Source organism: Acinonyx jubatus, chromosome E4 (assembly GCF_027475565.1).
Source record: "Acinonyx jubatus isolate Ajub_Pintada_27869175 chromosome E4, VMU_Ajub_asm_v1.0, whole genome shotgun sequence".
NCBI lineage: Eukaryota > Metazoa > Chordata > Mammalia > Carnivora > Felidae > Acinonyx > Acinonyx jubatus.
The window spans coordinates 32,810,362-32,828,170 of NC_069395.1; the positions used below are offsets into that span (position 1 = coordinate 32,810,362).

A 17,809-nucleotide genomic window follows, 5' to 3' on the forward strand; every position below is an offset into this window, starting at 1 on the left:
CAAAACAAAAATTAACTATTGATATGTATTTATTGCCATTTTATCCCTTGTTTTATGATTGTTTCTGAAGTTTTTCTTTCATCCTTTCTTTCTTTCACAGTTTGCTTGTTCAGTGATATATTTGGATTTCTTTCTATTTATTCTTTGCATATCTATTAGAGGTTATTTTTGGCTGCCATTAGGTTTGTATATAACATCTTATGCATATAGCAGTCTATAATTTGATGGTCATTTAAGTTTGGAACCATTCTTTACTCCTCTCCTCCCCAAATATTATGTCTATGATGCCATGATTTACATCTTTTTGTGAGTTCCTTAGCTGATATTTTACAGAAATATTCATTTTTCTACTTTTGTGTTTCCTACTTTAACATTGTCACTTTGAAGAAAACACCAAAACAGTCCTCTTTAATATCTCTTGCAGGACTGGTTTAGTGGTCATGAACTCCTTTGGGTTTTGTTTTTCTGAGAAACTCTTTATCTCCCCTATTCCGAATGATAGCCTTTGCTGGATAGAGTTTTCTTGGCTGTAGGTTTTTCCTATTTGGCATGTTGAATATATCATGCCATTCCCTTCTAGCTTGCAAAGTCTCTGCTGAAAAATTCACCGATAGCTTTATGGAGTTTCCCTTGTATACAACGGTCTTCCTTAGTCTTGCTGCTTTTATTTTTTTTATCACTATATTTTGCCACTATAATTACAATATGTCTTGGTGCGGATCTGCTTTTGATTTTTTGGGGGGTTCTCTGTGCCTCCTGGATCTGGATATCTGTTTCCTTCCCCAGATGAAGGAAGTTTTCAGCTATTATTTCTTTAAATATATTTTCTTCCCCCTTTTCTCTTGCTGCTTCTTCTGAGATCCCTATAATACAAATGTTATTATATTTGATGGAGTCACTGAATTCCCTATGTCTATCCTTGTTTTGTGTAGTTCTTTTTTTCCTCTTTTGTTCAGCTTGATTACTTTCCATCACTCTGTATTTTAGGTCATTAATTTGTTCCTCTGCTTCTTCTAGGCTGCTGTTCATTCCATTGAGCATGTTTCTCATTTTTATTGAAACTTTATCTCTATTTTTTTTTATTTAAATCCAAGTTAGTTAACATACAGTGCAATAATTTCAGGAACAGAATTTAGTGATTCATCACTTACCTATAAAACCCAGTGCTGATCCCAACAAGTGTCCTCCTTATTGCCCCTCATCCCTTTAGCCCTTCCCTCCACCCAACACCCCACCAGCAATCCTCCCTCTCTGTTTTTATATTATTTTTGCTTCCCTTCCCTTATGTTCATCTGTTTCGTATTTTAAATTCCACATATGAATGAAATAATATATTTGTCTTTCTCTGGCTTATTTTGCTTAGCATAACACACTCTAGTTCCATCCGCGTAGTTGCAAATGGCAAGATTTCATTCTATTTGATCACTGAGTAATACTGCATTCTGTATATACATTTTATGCATAGGTCTTTATCCGTTCATCAGTGGACATTTGGGTTTTTTCCATACTTTGGCTGTTGTTGATAGCACTGCTATAAACATTGGGGTATATATGCCCTTTCAAATCGACACTCCGTATCCTTTGGATAATTACCTAGTAGTGCAATTGCTGGGTCATAGGATAGTTCTATTTTCAATTTTTTTAGGAACCTCCATACTGTTTTCCAGAGTGGCTGCACCAGCTTGCATTCCCACCAGCAGTGCAAAAGAGTTCCTCTTTCTCCGCATTCCTGCAAATATCTGTTATTGCCTGAGTTGTTAATTTTAGCCATTCTGACATGTGTGAGATGGTATCTCAGTGTGGCTTTAATTTGCATTTCCCTGATGGTGAATGATGTTGAGCATTTTTTCATGTGTCTGTTAGCCATCTGGATGTCTTCTTTGGAAAAGTGTGTCTATTCATGTCTTCTGCCTATTTCTTCACTGGATTATTTGTATTTTAGGTGTTGAGTTTGATAAGTTCTTTATAGATTTTGGATACTAAACCTTTATCTGATATGTCATTTACAAATATCTTTTCCCATTCTGTCAGTTGCCTTTTAGTTTTGCTGATTGCTTCCTTTGCCGTGCAGAAGTTTATCTTGATGAGGTCCCAATAGTTCATTTTTGCTTTTGTTTCCCTTATCTCTGGGGACATGTCAAGTAAGAAGTTGCTGCAGCTAAGGTCAAAGAGATTGTTGCCAGTTTTCTCCTCTGGGATTTTGGCTTCCTCTCTTATGTTTAGGTCTTTCATCCATTTTGAGTTTGTGTATCATGTAAGAAAGCGATTCAGGTTCATTCTTCTGTATGTTGTTGTCCAGTTTTCCCAGCACCGTTCGCTAAACAGACTATCTTTTCTCCATTGGATATTCTTTCCTGCTTTGTCAAAGATTAGTTGGCCATATGTTTGTGGGTCCATTTCTGGGTTCTCTATTCTAGAAGTTCCATTGATCTGAGTGTCTGTTCTTGTGCCAGTACCATACTGTCTTGATGATTACAGCTTTGTAAGATAGCTTGGAGTCTGGAATTATGATGCCTCCAGTTTTGGCTTTCTTTTTTAAGAATGATTTGGCCATTCAGGGTTTTTTGTGGTTACATACAAATTTTAGGATTGTTTGTTCTAGCTCTGAAGAATGCTGGTATTATTTTGATAGGGATTGCATTGAATATGTAGAATGTTTTGGGTAGTATTGACATTTTAACAATATTTATTCTTCCAATCCATGAGCATAGAATGTTTTTCCATTTTTTCAGTTTTTCAGTTTCTTTCATAAGCTTTCTATAGTTTGCAGTGTATAGATTTTTTACCTGTTAGGCTTATTCATAGGTATTTTATGGGTTTTGGTGTAATTGTAAATGGGACCGATTCCTGGATTTCTCTTTTTGCTGCTTCATTATTGGTGTACAGAAATGCAATTGACTTCTGTACATTGATTTTTATATCCTGAGACATTGCTGAATTCATGTATTAGTTCTAGCAGGTTTTTAGTGGAGTCTTTTGGATTTTCCACATAGAGTATCATGTCATCTGTGAAGAGTGAAAGTTTGTCTTCCTCCTTGCCAATCTGGATGCCTTTTGTTATTCCTTATCTCTGTTTTAAGGGTCTCACTGATGTCTTCCATTCTTTTCTCAAGTCCAATGAGTATCTTTATGATCATTTTTTTATGTTGATTTATTTTTGAGACAGAGTGTGTGTAACCAGGAGGGCAAAGAGAGAGGGAGAGAGAGAATCCTAAGCAGGCTCCACACTGTCAGCTCAGAGCTGAACACAGGGATTGACCCTAACCATGAGATCATGACCTGAGCCAAAACCAAGATTTGGACTCTTAAACAACTGAGCCACCCAGGCACCCCAATGATAATTACTTTAAATTCTCCATCAGACATGTCACTTATATCTGTTTCACTTAGATCTCCAGCCATGGCCTTGTTCTGTTTCATTTAGGGCAAATTCCTCTGTCTTATTTTGTCTAAGTTTCTGTGCCTATTTCTGTGTTAGGAAAGTCAGCTACATGTCCTCTTCTTAAATGTAATGGCATTATGAAGAAGAGGTTGTTTAGTGCCCTACAGGGTTGTGTCCCTTGTTTCCCAGGGACTGGCACTTCAGAGAGTGTCTTGAATGTATTCTGCATGCTGCTGTTGTGTCCTGGCCACTTTATCCTTCAGGCCAGTCATCTGCAAAGGCTGTCTTCTCCTGTTGTGGGCCATGTTTGGCCCCTGGCCTGAATGTGGCAAATTTTAACTAGGTGTGCTCTAGTCTGCTTGTGAATTGAGATCTGTCTCTAGGTCTCCACCAGAATGGAGACCCTGCAAAACTCTCAGATTGGGAGATGTGGTGTTGGCAGGAGTTTATGCCAGTCTACTGAGGGAGGAGGCCCACAGTACTGGGACTGAAACAAGCATGACTAGGAGCATGGGGGTTGGGGCTTGGTGTAAGTTAGTAGCAGGTGTTGGTGGTGTGCTGGTATGTGCACCTAGCCCCGTGCTTATGCTGAGGGGGAGGGGATGGAAATGGTACTGACAGTTCCTTTGTTCCTGGAGGCCATCTCTCTGTTGCCAAAGACTGCCTTTGAGTTTTTGTCTTCCCCCACTAAAATAATTCAGTAGTCTACAATCTAAACCAAAATAATAATAAATAATGTTGGTCAGTGCTCTGGGATATATATCATACTACATGCCAAATTTGAAATACAGGCTGATACATTATACTAAATTTATAACTGACCAAAATCTGGTTAAGCCTGTTTTCAGATTGACAAATTTTAAACTTAATATACTATTTACATCTATAGCATCCTACTGAAATTATAAACAGCCTTTGAATGGACAAAATTTGACAGCTGTTATAATTTGGTGCTACACTGGCTACGATAATTATCTTAATACTGCTTTACCATATTATACAGCCATTTGGAATTCTGTATTAAGTGTCTCTCTGATAAAATATATTTTGAACACAATTATGAAAGACAGGAGGACAATAGCAAATATGACTCACTAACCCTACCAAAAATACTCAAGAGGTGGTTTAGGGGTAAAATAGATTATATATTAACTTCTGAGCATCTCTGGAGACCTATTGAAGACTTAGTCTGGATAAAAGTTAAAACTAAGGAAATTCCAGATGTCCTGATTATCCAACTCAGTTTGTTTTGCAAGTTGCAAAATAAAATACATGTATTTAGTTGGGGTCTTAGGGATTGCAGTCTGAGAGACACAGATTCAACCAAAATCAAAAGGGTACTCTGGGGGAGAAACAATGGATGTTAGAGTTTTTAAAGAAGGAATTTACTTAAGTTATTTTGGATGAGATGTGATTGGTGCTGGTATAGCTACCATAAGACTAATCTATATGTGATCAATTGCTAGAAAGTGTTAGATGGAAAGTCCATTTATGCCCATTTTAATATGCAGATGTTTTGACTTTTAGTGGAGTTCATCAAGAATTCTGAGGGTTTGAGACAAGATGTGCCTAAGCCCCACTTCCTCAGTGTCCTCCAATATCCATTTTAAATAACCCTCTCTCTTAGCAATGCTTTATTTTCTCCATTATTATTTCCCCCTTTTGACTGAGGTATTTCTATATAGTAAGCATCAATGATAAAGCTTTGGTTTTGTAGTCCCATTGTGATGCTGGAGTGGCCAACAACCTGCTCCAAGTCTATCGACTCTCCAGGAGGGGAGAGTCTCATGGTTGGTCAATATTCATCATGTTTAATAAGCTTGCTGTGCAAGAGTTTTAAGGGTACATCTGAGAAACAAGGAGGTTCAAGGAAGTGGACCTTAGGCTATGTCAGTTCAAGTTTCACTTGTTGATTGTCAGTGGGTAAGTTTGATGAATGTTTTTAAGACTTTAAGCAACCATTATTTTGAGCAAAACAATGAATAATATACAGAATAAAACAGCAATTAATAATACAATTTGTAGACTTGAACACCAGAGTCCCAAATCCCAAGAGAAGCCAGTTAAAAATATGAAGGAATTTAGCTTGGATGTCCCTTTAAGAATTTAGCTAATTTGAATAATACAGCATGAGGTTTTAGGTATTGCACAAACCCCTACTTTGTAATCTAATGCTATTCTATTATCAAGAACCACTCGGGCTAGGGAATCTAAAGATTTTTCTTCAGAACTAATAGCTCAGGCCATTGAGCTAGTAATTCTATTAATCGTTCTGGTTAAATTTTGTAACATGATGTTATGTTAGAAGGTACCAACCCCCAGCTGGGAATATAAACCTCAAAAGAGATAATTATGGATATCACCAGAAAAGCCTGAAGATCACATCCCTGGGCATTTCCACAGCTTTTCACAAACAGAAAGATTTTCATCAGGATAATTATTATGAACAAGACCCTTATCTTCATGTGATGGGAGATTAATTGGGATCTAAGAATGGTCAGAGGGAAATAAGGTGGTCCAAAAGGCATTGCCCAGTGTGGTAATATCTAAACAACCAAATGCCTAAGGTGTGGTAATACATGTGCAAAGATATTCAGGGGTGCCCAGAATTCCAGATAGTGTTTGATTGTTTAAGCTTTCATTTTAGAAACCAGCCCAGGATTAGACAGCCTTGGGATTCCAATGGTTTGGTTACACATATTATTCATAAAAGGGTAATACTAAGTTATCAAAGGTATCAGAAGGCTTGGTGCATAATGGGTTAATGTCTCAAATGGAGACATCCAAAGGGCTTGGCCTAATGGAGATGGATAGTTGAAAAAAAATTGTATTGGACAGGTAGAAGATATATAATTTGTATAGAGGTAATTCTAGGAAAAGAGTGGAGTAGGTTGCCATCTTTTGCTAATGAAAGTTCTATTAATGCAGCAGGTGGACTTTAAGTTTTTAATTCCTGTTAACATACAGTGTTTTAATAGTTTCAGGTGTACAGTTCAGTGATTCAACAATTCTATACATTATTCAGTGTTCATCAAGTGTCCTCTTTAATCCTCAACACCTATTTCACCCATTCCCCCAACCACCTCCCCTCTGGTAACCATCAGTGTTCTTTATAGATAAATCTGTTTCTTGGTTTATCTTTTTCTCCCCCCTTTTTTTCTTAAATTCCATATATGAGTGAAACCATATGGTGTTTGTCTTTCTCTGACTTATTTCACTTAGGATTATACTCTCTAGCTACATCCATGTCATTGCAAATGGCAAGATTTCATTCTTTTTTATGGCTGAGTAATATTCCATTGTGTATATATACCATATTTTCTTTACCCATTCATCAATCCATGGACACAGGCTGCCTCCATAGTTTGGCTATTGTAAATAATGCTGCAATAAACAGAGGGGTGCATATATCCCTTTGAATTAATGTTTTTGTAGTCTTTGGGTAAATACCCAGTAGTAGTGCGATTATGGGATCATAGGTAGTTCTATTTTTAACTTTTTAAGGAACCTCCATACTGTTTTCCACATTGGCTGTACCAAGTTTACATTCAAGGTTGTCTCTAATTTGGAAGAATAAGCATGAAACATGGAGGCTTTCCTTGAGGCAAGAATATCCTGACAAAATAAGTGTTAGAGACGGTGTTTTGTAGTAACTAATGGAAATATTTGGGACCATGGAGAAACTGTATATAGGTAACATTATGAGATCATCATTATCAGTAAAGGACCCTGTAGGTAAAGGTTTCAGAAGTAGCAAGGGATTGAGACATATGAATTATAGCATTGTTCTTCCGATTGAAAATGGTGATGAGAAGGAAGAGGAATATTAATAAACTCATAAGCCTCATGAGAATTGGTGTGATGGACCTTGTTAACATAATAGTGGCCTGGTCCTTAGTCTTCGGAGAGCAGTCTACACAGACATCATCTTCTTTTTCCAAGAAAGGGTTAGTTTAAGGTCTCTGGTTGGTAGCCCAGTTAGATGTTGAAGACTTTTTAAAATAGGAAACATATATCCATGAGTCTATGTCTTCTAATTTAGCAGCACAAGGATTAGTCAATAATAGCTAGTATGATCCTCCACATCTTGCTGGAGGGAATCTTTATGGCGGTGTCTTTTCCAATAAACCATGTCTCTGGGTTGAAGGCCATGATGTTTGAGGTCTTCATCTCCTGGAGCATGCTGCAGAAAGACTGTTCTACTAATTTTTCATTTCCTTATAGGGTCTGAATTAATCCCTTACAGTAAGTCATCATCTCACCTTCAGGTAATCTCGGTTCACATACACCTTGATCTATTCTCATTGCTCTTCCAAATATTATTTCAAAGGGAGAGTTATGTAACCCATAGGGAATGGATCTAAGAGTCAATAGTCCCAAGGGAAGAGCTCTTGGCCATGGCAGGTGGAAAGATTCCATAAGTTTTGCCAACTGAATTTTTATAATGCCCTTGGTACATTCTACAAGGCCGGATGATTGAGGATGATGGGAACACTCAAAATGTTGCATAAGTGGCCAAATGTGGCAAATGACCTATGAGATCTGTCCATTGAAATGGATTCCTCAGCCACTATGAAGTTCTGGGGGCATTCCCCAATTTGGAATAATCTTTTCTAATGACAGTTTTCCTACTGCTAAGGCTATAGTTCTGTGGCAAGGAGAGGCTTCTAGCCAGTGAGAAAATATACAAACCATTACGAAAACATATTTGTATTGCTGAGATGGTGGCAGCTAGATAAGATCCAATTGCCATATCTCAGAGACCAGGAGGGAAAATATCCTTTTGAACTCTGAAGATGTTTTCTAGGGGTATGTTTAGGGCAAATCTGACATTTTTCATAAATTTGAGAGGATACTTTTGAAAATGGTTTCCAAAAGTATTGCTTTCCCCAAAGACCATCTTGTCAGTATTCCAATGAGTTAAATTCATAAATATAATTAAAAATTTGTTTCTGGACATAATCAGAGAGGACTGGTCTATCATTCGACCCATACCAAGTATTTCATTGAGAGTCAGATTGGCAGCCTTGATCAGACCAAGTTTTTTTGATCCCTTCCTGAGGCAAATTCTTGGGTGTTATAAGTATTTAAGATTTCTTGTTAAAGTCAGTAGCAAGTGGGAATTCAAAACATGGCTTAAATTTTTTAAAGGCAGCCTGTTTGGCAGCTGCACCAGCCAAATGATTCCCTTTTGTTTCCTTGGTGTTTGCCATTGAATAGCCAGGATTTTCATAATAGCCAAAGATGTAGGTCCTTGAAATAGCAATATAACAGTTCTAAGACATAAGAACTATTTTTAATCTGTTGCCCAATAGAAGTTAAAACCCTCTTTGTTCCCAGAACATACCAAAACATGCGCTACACCAACAGCACAGCAACTATTGGTGTAAATGTTAATGGTCTGTCCTTCTGCCAAAAGGCAGGCTTGGATTAAGGCAAATGATTCAGCTTGTTGAGCTAAGATGACTTAGCTGATGAGCTAAGCAGACTGTGATAGGTCTGCTTCAGTGTTTTCAGTTAAGGAGACAACCTCAAAGCCAGCTTGATAGTTTTTTAAGAGCCATCAGTAAACTAGACTGTCTGCATTTTCAAATGGCATTTCCTGTAAATCTGATTGTGGTATGAGAAGTCTGTTAGATACAGTCCTAGGAGTTTCAGCAGAGGGTAAAGGCAGCCGGGTAGCAGGATTTAAGGAATTATAGCATGTGACAGTAACAGTTGGGGGTGATAGAGAACTTTATAAGAGTTTAATCTGCTAGAAGATAAATGTTGAGTATGATAAGAATTGAGAAAGGGGGAACATAATGGGGAACCCTTGGTGACTTCTCCAAGTAATTCAGCACCTACAGCTTTGCCTTTCATGCAGGGTGGCAGTCCATTGGCTACAGGATCCAACTGTTGGCTATAATAGCCAACAGGCCTGTGTTTGTCCCCCTGTCTAACCCCCACTGGGTTAGAATGGCAAGGGCATTCCAAAACTGGTGGATTCAAGGGGCTTTTAGTTTCATGAGGACTTCTTGACTTTCATTGTTCCACGTAAGGGCATCAGGTTGGTTGGAGTTAAGGGAATAAAGTGGTTAAGCCAAGGCTGAAAAGTTGGGTTCCCAGTTTCTACAGTATCCAGCTAAGCCCCCAAAACCCTGTAGTTGGTATTTGGTTTTTGAAGGGGGGAAGGACAATATTCCCTGGACTCCAGCTGGATCAAGGAGCAACACTTGATTTGAAATAAGGTGTCCCAAGTATTTAACCCAGGGCAAAACAAAATTGTAATTATTCTTTAGACACCTTATGTCCCTTTTTAGCCAGTGATGAAGGTTGTATTTAGTATAGGCCTCTTGGGAAGGAGAACATAAGAGGACATATTGTAACAGGGGAGAGCCTTCAGAGATTTCTATGAAATGTCTACTTTTAGCATTTGAGAAAAATAAGCAGGGCTTTCAGTTTATCCCTGTGGCATGACAGTCCATGCATATTGTTGTCCTTCCCAGGTGAAGGTAAACAAGAATTGACTTTCAGGATCAACAGGTATGCTAAAGAAGGCACTGCAAATGTCTGTAATAGTAAAGGTATTGCTATTAAAGGAGTGGCTATGAGCAAGGTGTGAGGACTCGGTACTACCGGGTGCCAAGGGATAATAATATTGATTTCTCTGAGGTCTCATACAAACCTCCATCGTCTCCCATGTGGTCTATAGACAGGGAGGATAGGGGTGTTACAGCAACTAATACAGGGGACAAATTAAGCCTTTTCGTAAGTAATCCTTAATGATAGGCTTAATTAATTGGTGCCGGTATAGCTACAATTCCAGTAATCTATAGGTGATGGGTTGCTAGAGCTAGTATTAAGTAGGAAGTCCATTTAAACATGCAACAAATTTTGACTTTTAGCTGAGAATTTGAGACCAAAGACACATAGTCTTAATTCCTCGATGTCCCCTGGCTCTATTTTTTTTTTAATTTTTTTTTTAACGTTTATTTATTTTTGAGACAGAGAGAGACAGAGCATGGACGGGGGAGGGTCAGAGCGAGGGAGACACAGAATCTGAAACAAGCTCCAGGCTCTGAGCTGTCAGCACAGAGCCCGACGCGGGGCTCGAACTCACGGACCGCGAGATCATGACCTGAGCGGAAGTTGGCCGCTTAACTGACTGAGCCACCCAGGCGCCCCCTGGCTCTATTTTTAACAACCCTTTCAGTGATGCTTATTCCATCTTCTCTTAATCATACTATTCTTCCAGGCAAGGGGAGGTGAAAGGATAAAGTCCAGATTTAGTTAAGGTATACCTTTTGTTAAAAAAGAAAAAAAAAAAAAAAAAAAAACTTGAGTGAATAAATGTGAAGATCTATTTGGCTTATTAAGTGATTAATGAATCTGGCAATATCCCATCAAGCAAGTAGAGAGATGCCCTGAGAAGTTATACAAAAGGGAAAGTTTTTATAGGAAGGAGCATGGGGTGATGAAGCTGTTAGCAGAAATAAGAATTGTTTCAGGCCAGGACATCTTTTTTTTTTTTTTTAGGTGTGAAGGGATGAGCAGGGTTGTTTTTAATCATGAAGATCACCTCACTACTGCTGATCAGTAAATTTGAGATTGATTTTTAAAAGGTCACATCCATGGAGTAGGTTGAAACTGTAAGTCTTGTTTTGTTCATGTGAGGAGCAAAGGACTCCGTTTGGGACTTGTTTCTCTGACACTTTACAGGAATTGGTACTGAGGAGAGACAGTTTAACCAACCTGGAGCTGAAGTCCAGCTGCCAGCACAAAAGTCCTGTGTCGTTGCCTGGAGCATGTTGCTAGGGAACGAGGGCACTGGTGGAGACGGACAAAGATGATCTTTGCAGAGATGCTGCAGGGCTTTTGCCACTGACGGTAAAAGAGTGGTCTTTACCAGGGCAGGAGCTAAGTGCCCCAAGTTCTTCAAGAACTATTTCAGATGAGCAAATGTTGCCTTGCCCAGACCAAACACTCTCAGTTCTTGCAAACTCTTAGTATTTATGGTCAGATTTCCCCTTGCCTTAGTTCTTCTCTATATGTCTTTAATGATAAGCCCCCAGCAGGGCCTTCAGCAGCTGAGCGACTGACTTCTTATGGGCAAGAACAAATAGAAGAATGAAGGATGTCATCATCTTATCAAAACAACCCCTGAAAACATTTTTTTTTGTCTTTGTCATAAGTGGCTTTGAAATCACATCAAACTAATACACAACTGTAAAGCTGAAGGAATCTGGACTGCCTTGCCAGGAAGGGACAGGCTCACTGGCCAGGGTAGCCTGGAGTCTCGGTAAACCCAGGACGCCAACAGGCAACCAGCCTAAAATGGGGACTGTTGCCAGTTTAAAAACTATTGCCACCTCAGAAAGATTTACAGGGAGTGGGCTTTCTTCATTCTGGAGGCCACGCACATGGCTAGGAACCAGTCCCAACACCACAGGCTTGGAGGGCCTCAGCTTCCCGAGGCCAGAGTTTGTTTGTTTTGTTTTGTTTTGTTTTCTCTATTAATCTGTTCAATGCTAATTTAATTCTCAGGCCAGCTAGAAGAACCTTGAAGGATAAATTGAAATTTCTCCTACCCAACAGATACAAGGTGTTTACTGAGCATGAATGAGAGGCTCCGTTCAGGGTACACAGGTAACTAGAACAGGGCAAGTTCTTGAGAGGCTAGGTCGCTGGGAAGGCCTGTTGGGGGTACAAAGTATCTGCCTAATTCCAAGGTCTAACCTACATAAATGTGCACATTTTCCCTGAAGGCAGAGCTGCAGGAAACTGGATGGCCTTGTCAAGGTGAGGCCTGGCCAAAAAGAAAGAACTGGGAGCCTTGATTACTGGTTCCTGTTGGGGCAAGACAGTCTAGTTTCCTCCAGTGATGACTTCAGGGGAAATATGTACTTTTGTTTACACTGGGGCTTGGAATGAGGCAGATGCCATGGACCCCCCAAGAGCCCGCTCTTGAGACCTGGATTGTCTCAACATAGTCCAGATCATTTGCTTCTCTGACCTGTATGGTGGGAGCATGTGCAGTAGGCACCCCATTAGCCAGGTGTGGGTGACTAATACAGCCTCTAGGATGAAGGAATCCCACTGAAAATCTTTCTGGGGCAGCTGCTTTTAAAATGGTGACAATACCCATTTGGCCTGGCTTGCCTGATGGGGTCCTGGGTTTATCAGTGTGGGGTGGACCAGGGCCACCCAAAATGTTCCATAATAGCATATTAAGTAACTTTAATTCAAAATGATTAAGAAAGGTCCAGTGCAGGAAGGACATACTGACCCTCCTTCATCTCCAGAAAATAGTAAATAAATCTTCCGTACGAAAGATACCCTTCTTGTACCAAGAGGTAGAGAGACATCCTTGTGGTCAGAGACGAGGAATTCCAACCTGAAGAAACCTATAGTAACAAAACCTTGTTACTTTTACTAATCTACTCCAGCCCAAATTCTTTGTATAAAAGCTGCATGTATTGGGGGCGGGGGGCCTCTATTTTAATATTGGGTTTTTGTGCATACATAATTAAACTTCTTCAATTTAATTCTCAGGCCAGTTAGAAGGACCTTTGAAGGATAAATTAAAATTTTTGCTGCCCAAGCATAGTCCGGGGCAAATGGTAACTAGCTGGACACTGCTACAGCTGAGAAATCCTGAGACATCTGACAAATAGCTGTCAGAAGGTAAAAATCTTAACCACATCAACCCCCAGTCTCTGCCTACACGGTCTAATGTACGTGACAATGGTGAGAGGCCTTTTTCCGTCCCTTTTCAATTTGATCAGCAGGAGAAAATATTTGTGGAACTAGTCTCGTGAGCTTAGTGACTCTGTAAAACTTGGCAGAGCACTCTTGGTTTGACAGATTCATTTCCTCCCAGAGACGGTCACTGTTTACCTTCATCTCTTTTTTTGGGTCATTTGTCTTAAAAAGGAATTACGTAGGACGTAATGCGAACATAAACTCGTCTAAGCCTGCTGTCCAAGCCAGCCTCGCAGACTGGTGAGTTCCCAGTTTTCCTCACGCTGACATCTGTTCGGACAAACTTTGCTGTAGATCCCCTATATAAAATCCAAATAAGGTTTTTTTCTTTTTGTTTCGTTCTATGTTCTTTTGATTTTATGACCAGTGAGAATCTTCTCTCATCTCTGCCATCTAGAAGGTGTACTCACCTGAGTGCACCCTGGTGGCCAAACAGACTGGGGTTCCATGATCCACAGGTATGGGAAGCACTCTCCTTGTCCAGCTATGGCAGCTGTCATGGGAGGTTGTCATAACAAAAACCCCTTATGGGCTTTTTCTTAACCTTCTTGCTTGTTAACACTGGAAAAATCCCATTCCAGTAGCACCTGCCTGGGGATACAGATCAGTGGTGCAGACCGGAGGCATGTTTTCATGGGAGACCAGAGATTTGTTTTCACTACACCATTCTTACCACCTGTAGAACAAAGGCTTTTGCCTTCTTAGACTATTTTTGGGAGTAAACGTTTGGATCATGGGGGCTGCATCATCTATGCCCTCTCCAGGGACACTTGTATCCATGGTCTAAACCTGGAAAGTCGTCCCCAGTATTTCCATAAAAAGGCTTATTGTTTTGAGTCACTATGAAGATTAAGAAGATCCTAATCATCAGAGGCCAGATAATGGATCCTTTATATTGGCTACGTTTGAAAGAAAAAAATTCCTTGTATGGAGTTCCCAGTTGTCTTATTAGTGTAACGGCTAGCCTTGGGCACTCTCTTTAGAAGATGAAAGAACAAACATTAGATTTAAGGCAAAAATTAATGTCCACCTCCAAGCTAAATTCCCCTTATCAAAATCTGACCCCATCTGCCTGTTTTAACTTTCCTTTCCTTACATGATTTACAGAAAGCACTCTGGCCTAATCTCTTGGTTCAAAGTGTCAGGTCACTAACATAAATGCTAAAAGCTAGAAAAGAATTTAATGCAAGTTCCCAAAACTAGCATTAAGGCTCACTTTCCTCCTACTTTATGCGGCTTTGTAATCAGGCTCTGCCAGTTTCAGGCATTCTTACACAACGTCCTTTGCAGATGTATCCTAGACCCTAACTCCATCAAGAAAAAAAAAAGGGCTTTTTTTGTGTTTGTTTCCTGAACAACATACCTTTTAAATTATACTGCCCTTTTATCTCCTCTTTCAGAAGATTCCACCAACTTTAGAGAGGAATTAGAAAGATTAGTAGCCATGTACAACACCCCTCTCACAGAGAAAACAATGACCAAAATTTCTTCTAGGCCCTCCTACAAATGATTAGCAGAAGGCTAATTAATGTTCAGGGACTAAGAGAAGCCAGCACTGAATCGTGTACTCAGAAAGAAGGCCTTTGTTAAAATGCTTAATAAAGGCTTTGAGAAAGTCCCTGATAAAACTTTAACTTAAAAAGCAGGTCAGTCCCTTAATATTCAGACTGTAATTCGGTTTCTTCTGGAGAATGAAAAACAATGGTCTCTGTCTTAAAATCTCTACAAAACCAGAAATGCAACTCTACAAACAAATCAAAGCCCATCTATCTTTACCAATCCCCAAACCTCACTTTTTCCCCTCAAAATGCTTATAGATAGTATAAAAGATCAGAATATTTGCCTTTTTGAAGTACGGGACAATTTTGTCCTCAATAACAATTACCCCAAAACTCTTAGAAATAAAAACTTGTAGTCTTCTCAGTCCCTTAAAATTATATAGCATATGGTGTCTTTGAAATGTAAACACAGCCCACAATCACCTAAGACTAAAGGGAAAAAAGAAAAAAGAGGGAAGAGGCCTTTTTAAAACACTAAAAGAGCTCTTGTGCCCAAACTCTACTTCCAAGGACAAATATAAAGCCTTCTCTAAAAACAGTAAAAGATTTTAGCTATGTAAGCAAGTAAACTTAATTTATTCCAACTATTTTGTATGAACCAATGAGTTTTGTATTGTTTTAATATAGAAGCTGTAAGATTTCTGTGTCTATACGTATGTGAATGTATGTACATTATATAGAAAAAGACAGAGAAATACTATATCTTACCTTTATATAGTATTTTCTATTTTTCTATATGTACATGAATGTATGTACATTATAGATATAGTATTTTCTATGTTTCTTTAACAGTATTTTCTATTGTCAAAATTAATTTATAAAAGAGCTCTATTTCATTGGGCTCAAAGAAAATTAAGAGCTTATAAAAATTAAGCATTCATAAAATTCTCAAATAGAAACTGAATTTCAGGTTCATGTGATTTGGGAAAATAACAATTGGTTTAATAAAATACACATGCTTTATAGTTATCAGCAATAAAAACTGCCTTGCTTTTCTAAAAGTCAAATAAATTCATGTTATCTATATTTCAAAATTTTTCAAGACACAACAACAACAAAAAAATAGCTTGGGAGAATGACTGGGTTTGTCTGATATATTTAGATTACCCACAAAAACTTCATGACATAATTGTTAAGAAGAAGTAAATTAAATGGATGTAAGCAAGATAAGGGCATTTTAGGGAAACTTTTTGAAGTTTCTCCAAACTGTTTTTTGATAATCTAAAACTTTACAGTCTTGCTAGGTTAAGTGGTGAGTTGTTAAATACATTGAGTATCTAGATTGTTTCCAAATAACATAAACCTATGTCTAGAAATTAACATTTTGTTATTTGATCTACTTTTTGCTTACTTATTACAGAGAAACTAAAGATAAAATTTGGGTCTTGTAAGTAAACTTTCGTGCTTTATTGAAAGATTGCACTGTGAAAAAGCACATTTCTAGAAATTGGCAAATTTATGAATACATTTTATAATGTAAAGAATGCTAGTACAACAGTTCACGATTGCTTACTACTTGTTTTTATATCTTTAGCCACACATATTAAAACTTTTAACCCTCAAGAACTTTAAGATCCAGTGAAAACTGAGAAAGAAAATGTCTCCATATGCAAGAAAAATAAGATGTATGCTTTCAGTAAAAGAAGGAATGAAGAAAAAAAAGTAACTTTGTCCTACAGTGAGCCTGGTTATTTATATAGGAAAAACTTAGGACAAAATCTGAATTTTAAAAAAAGTTACAAAAGTTTTGTGAAAAAGGAATTTTTAAAAGGAATGTGAATATGTGGTCAAGATAAAAATAAATTTATTTAAAAATGAGTTTTAATCCTGAAACCCACAGATAACACAATGACTCTAAACCCATATCTTTCAATAATAACACTGAATGTAAATGGACTAAATGCTCCAACCAAAAGACATAGGGTATCAGAATGGATAAAACAACAACAAAACCCAAGACCCATCTATTTGCTGTCAACAGGAGACCCATTTTAGACCTGAGGACACCTTCAGATTGAAAGTGAGGGGATGGAGAACTATCTATCATGCTACTGGAAGTCAAGAAAAGCTGAAGTAGCCATATTTATATCAGACAAACTAGACTTTAAAGGTTGTAACAAGAGATAAAGAAGGGCATTATATAATAGTTACAGGGTATATCCATCAGAAAGAGCTTTTATAAAGCTCAATTGTAAATGTCTATGCACCAAATTTGAAAGCACCCAAATATATAAAAAAATTAATCACAAACATAAGCAATCTTACTGGTAAGAATGTGGTAATTTCAGGGGACTTTAATACTGCACTTACAACAATGGACAGATCATCTAAATAGAAAATCAGTAAAGAAACAATTGCCCTGAATGATACACTGCACCAGATGGTCTTGACAAATATATTTAGAACTCTACATCCTAAAGCAGCAGAATATACTTTCTTCTCGAGTGCACATGGACATTCTCCAAGATAGATCACATAATGGGTAACAAAACAGCTCTCAAAAAATATGAAAGAATTGAGATCACACCATGCACACTTTCAGACCACAATGCTATGAAACTTGAAATCAACCACAGGAAAAAGTCTGGAAAACCTCCAAAAGCATGGAGGTTAAAGAATGAACAGGTCAACCAATCAATTAGAGAAGAAATTTAAAAATATATGGAAACAAATGAAAATTAAAATGCAACAATCCAAACCCTTTGGGATGCAGCAAAGGCAGTCCTAAGTGGAAAATACATTGCAATCCAGGCCTATCTCCAGAAACAAGAAAAATCCCAAATACAAAATCTAACAGCACACCTAAAGGAACTAGAAGCAGAACAGCAGACACCCCAAACCAGCAGCAGAAGAGAAATAATAAAGATCAGATCAGAAATAAACAATATAGAATCCAAAAAACAACAACAACGAAAAACAAACAGTAGAACAGATCAATGAAACTAAAAGTTGTTTTTTTCAAAAAATAAACAAAATTGATAAACCTCTAGTCAGGCTTCTCGAAAAGAGAGAGGACCCAAATAGACAAAATCACGAATGAAAATGGATTTATTACAACCGATCCCTCAGAAATACAAGCAATTATCAGGGAATACTATGAAAAATTATATGCCAACAAACTGGA

General features: G+C 38.1%; 1 long non-coding RNA gene across 1 annotated transcript in view; it reads right to left on the reverse strand.

Moving 5' to 3' along the window:
* Nucleotides 1-10,375: 10,375 nt before the first annotated feature.
* The window catches only part of LOC128312938 (uncharacterized), a 46,657-nt gene continuing 39,223 nt past the window's right edge, over nucleotides 10,376-17,809 (reverse strand). Inside the window, exon 3 of the long non-coding RNA XR_008292910.1 lies at nucleotides 10,376-10,665. This is a non-coding gene — a long non-coding RNA (uncharacterized LOC128312938). The remainder of the gene's footprint in view (nucleotides 10,666-17,809) is intronic.